Here is a 4,776-nt window from a genome sequence, read left to right on the forward strand (position 1 = left end):
TGAATCCAAGTGCTGGAGGTGTGGACAACAAGATGCAACTTTTTTTCATATGTGGTGGACTTGCAAGGTTATTAAGGCCTTTTGGATAAAATTGTGGTGGAATTTACAGCAAATTTTTAAAAGAAGAATTATTTTTTTGCCTCAGTTATTTCTCCTAGGTATCACACAAAACTTGGATGTAAAAGAAACGAACTTGATGCTGTACTGTTTAACTGCTGCCCGTTTGCTGATAGCTCAAAATTGGAAGAGTAAAATTTTACCTACAATGGAGGACTGGAGATTGAAGGTTTCGTACCTTGCTGAAATGGCAAAGATTTCGGCTTATTTGAAGAATCACTCAAATGAACAATTTTTATTAATATGGAGAAGATGGATTGTTTATATTCAAAAGAAGCATAGAATGGTGGAATATAATTTAGGTTTCTAGTTAACTTGTTCTTTTTTTATATATATTTCACCTACTTATGTAGAATAATATTTTGTGGAGTTAGGGATATTAATAGTAGTTTACTTATATCTGAATAGTATCCTGGGATTAGGTTTGGGAAGTCCGGGGGGTGGGTGGGTGGGGGGTGGGGCTCTTTTTATAGCATTGTGAAATATTTGTGATGTTTTTTTCTATGATGAAAACAATAAAAATTTATATTTGGAAAAAAAAATATGCTGTTTTCTGTTGGGATATAAATGCTGATGAAGGAGTTTTAAAGAGCCCATGATCTGAGCAGGTCTAAAATGTTCTGGTATGGCAAAATGTCTGATGTATTGAGAAGAAAAAGAAATTCCTTTGGGAAGAGGTATTACCTAGAGAAAAAAAGAATTTATTATTTAAAAATTCTTGCTTATTAATGGCATTTTGTAACATATTCTACATTTTCTAAATGAAAATTTAGAACTGACTGATAACATTAATTTCACTGTTTCCAGAATCAAGATCTTTGGCAAATATACTGGCAACTAGTGTCCCTGCTGGTTGCCTTTCTAAAATCTAAAATCAAACAATTCAGTTAAAAATAAATGTTTCGAAATACAAGGAATTCAGATAAGTTGAGTCCCAAAACAAAATCATGACTTATAATTTGGTGAATAGACAATTTTCACAAATATATTCACAAATGGGAGAGTTCATGCCACATAGCGGCAAATATTTTTCTGTTGGGGCTCTGCCCATTTTCTGAGTGGCTGGCTCAACATGATTTTCATCCTACTTATCAAAATATTACTAATAGTCAAATATATTGACTGATTGCAGGATGCTTACTTCTAGCTCTGACCATAAGTCAGGAGTTGTAATTTGTTGAGGTTGGTTGGGGCTCTGTTTTCCAGTCACAGCATGTATTAAATGTACTTCATGTCACTGACTAGCTGAGCATATATGTATAAATACATACCATATTTATACATTTAGAAGACATGTCATAGCATTGTCATAGCATCTACTTCATTGATTTTTCTGTAATACCTGTATAGGGTTTCAGTTTAAAAAATAATAATAATAATAATAATAATAATAATAATAATAATAATAATAATAATAATAATAATAATAATAATAATAATAATTTAATTTATATACCGCCCTTCTCCCGTAGGACTCAGGGCAGTACACAGCATATTAAAACAGATACAAACAAAATACATCAAAAATAGGCACCATAGTAGTATTTGGTCAATTATGATCCTAAAAAGATTTTATTAATATTTGAAATTGGAAACAGTATCTGACAGCGCTAATGACAAACCAGTTCCATATTGTTGCCACAAGAAGTTCATGTTAATCATTGGCATCTCAGGTCAAATTCTTTCACATTTTGTAACAGTGTCCAAGTTCTAATTCAAACCTTTGACCACAAGATGGTGACCAAAACCAATTTTTCTTTTACATTTTTTTAACTTGCCTGTAATGCAAATTGAACATACACTGGGTAGAATTCACATTCAAATTTAAAATTAATATCCTCCATATTCTGTCCCACTGTAATAAAATGTCTCCAAAGTCCTTTCTCAAACCTGCACAGTAACAAACTTGGCATATTTTGCAAACCTTGAAATGTAGCAGATCCTTGGAGAAGCATGGATTGAGGTCAATAACTGAGATATAGACAGATATGGTAGCATTATGTTGAGGGACTCCATGGTTTGTTACAAGAGCAATCAAATGGTGCAGAACTTGCTGCTCATAGTCTAAGGCCACCCGATTTTATAATTTCCCCTGGTGAAAAGGAACCATGAAAAGAAAGAATATTGTGGGATGAATTTTGAAAGTCTTAATAAATAGCATAAGGTACCATTTGCTGCTTCTGTCACTTGATCCATTATGCAGAGGCTAGCAAGAACTGTCATTCAGCATTACTTGTGCATCTACTATCATTGTGCAATAAAAGACTTGGACTTCACACAAAGGCGAATGTCAAAGCCAGATACTATTCTAAAGCAATCAGATAATATTTTGATTGCAGACCAGCAAAAGAAAAGGGAGGAAGATATTTTAGTTGTTAAATAAAATCTTTTTATATTGGGGATTCTCAGTACAAATGCTTTTAAGAGACTAATAAGCCTTCCTTCATTTTGTGCAGAGCTGGATATATTCACTTTGCAACAACTTAATATGAGTATCTGGGAACTTTTAAAAATGAATTGCATCACAATATAATGATATAGCAGTGTTTATACTCCGTGATTTCCCAATAATATCTCTATATATCTCTACCAGCCATGCTGCTTTATTCCTTTTTTCAGTTGATAAAAGGACAGGTTTTGTGGAATGTATTATTTACATGTAGATGAATCTTAGAAAACAACTGTTTTGTCAATTAAGCTGGCAGGTTATGTGTAATTTCCATTCCACATTCCTTCCTGATAAAATTTGTTTATCATCATACCTTCTCTTGAATTTTATTCTGTATCAGCTCTCTCATTCTCTCTAAAAATATACATTATTTATATCTGTGACATGCTATTATTAAACATTTCATACAAATATCTCAAAATAATGTGTAAAGCAATGATAGTCAATTTCCTAACCCCAACCCTAGCATTAGCAACAAAGTTTGAAGTAACCTAAATTCTCCAAATGGAAGAAAAAGTCAGCTGTCAGAAGAAGAAAAGGACAAATATGTGGAAACAGGCAACTGTGTATTTTTAAAGAGACTGGCAGTAGGACGACATTGAGAAATTGAAGCAGCAGAATACAGAGAAAACTCAGATTAAGGGATGGGTTTGTAAAAAGTAACAATTGAGGATGTACATTGACAGAATCTGACTTACTTTAATCCTAGAAGTTCATTCCTCAAACCAGTAGAATATATATAATAAGCACCAACTACTCGTCATTTAAGTATGCATTTGTGCTGATGCTTTATATTTTCAGCTGTATGAGTTGTGAACCAGTATCAATATTATGATACTTGGGAGTATCAAAAACTTTCTTTTTTTATTGCTGCAAGTAAAGAAAACTGCATGTTATTCTATTTCTTAGTGTGTTATTGTTTTTTTCTTTGCACCTAAATGCCCAGTTTTACTGAATGTTGAAGTGTAGTTTGTTAATTGACCAAATAAATAAATTCAATGAATGAAATATACAATGAAAAAAAATCAGCAATCCAATATTTATTGATCTGAAAGCTAACCACACTGAACTCAGTCATGGTTACTTCTCAGTAAATATACTCTACTTGTGTTTTCATATTCTTTGTCTGCTTTTACAGGTTTTTATTTTTATTTTTATTTTGGTATATGTTTTATTAATTTTGTATGGTTAGGGTTAAGATTAGGGTTGGGGTTTTTTTAAAATAACATTCTTAATATTTATCAGGTTTTTATTTTTATTATATAATTATCTATCTGTTCCCAAAATGTAACAACTAGGCTAAATCTATTTTTAATTTATATGTTTCACAAAAGGAAAAGCAGATGCAGAAACTAATTTTTTCCAATCAAGAAAATAACCTTACTCAACAGTTATAATTTGGAGGGATAAAGTTAGACAGTTTTTTCCTTGTTTCTTTTTGCAAATATTTTGTACTATATAATTCTATTATATTTTAATTCTATTATATAGAACAGAACATACTTCACTAAACATAGAATTTCTGAGATACCATATTTTAGACTGCGCTGTAGCAGTTATAATAGATATAAGTTTTTAAGGATGAGTTAACTTCATTGAATACATGGATGCTATTTCATTCAGAATAAAATAGTCAATAAAAAAATACTGGCTAGGGGCTGAATCCAGAGTCAATCAAATATAAAGCAGATCCATTGAAATCAGTGAAAAGTTAGTTATGACTAATTTTAAATTGTAATAGTTTCAGTGACTACTCTGATTATATCTAAACTCAAATTATCATCTTCTCTGTTGAGCATGTAAAATGAATAGCTAGCACTTAATAATGGTTAACCAATGTTGCTAATTAATAAATGCAAAATTGGTTTTTGTGTACAGTTGCAAACAGTATGCTTGCTAAAGAAAAACATAGTTGCCACAATATTTAAAAACAAATATTAAATAATATGTCTTTTTCAAATGAGATTTTCCTCAAGGAAATGCTGCTATTGTATTTGTGACGGATTTATGTTTTCGGTTTTTCTTCATGTATTGATTTTGCTTTATAGAGTTAATGAGGCAAGAAGCAAACACTATTACGAAAGGAAAAATCTGCTGTATAAAATAACATTATCCAGAAAATTATCTACCGTATATACTCGAGTATAAGTCGACCTGAGTATAAGCCGAGGGGGCATTTTGGCTGTTCCTCCCTGGCCGCCGCCCCACCC

General features: G+C 31.6%; 1 pseudogene; it reads right to left on the minus strand.

Annotated features, from left to right (window-relative positions):
• LOC107289575 overlaps window positions 1–4,776 on the minus strand; it is a 51,074-nt pseudogene that overhangs the window by 44,944 nt on the left and 1,354 nt on the right.

The sequence above is a fragment of the Protobothrops mucrosquamatus genome, unplaced genomic scaffold, assembly GCF_001527695.2.
Source record: "Protobothrops mucrosquamatus isolate PMUCROS unplaced genomic scaffold, P.Mucros_1.0 scaffold726, whole genome shotgun sequence".
Lineage (NCBI taxonomy): Eukaryota > Metazoa > Chordata > Lepidosauria > Squamata > Viperidae > Protobothrops > Protobothrops mucrosquamatus.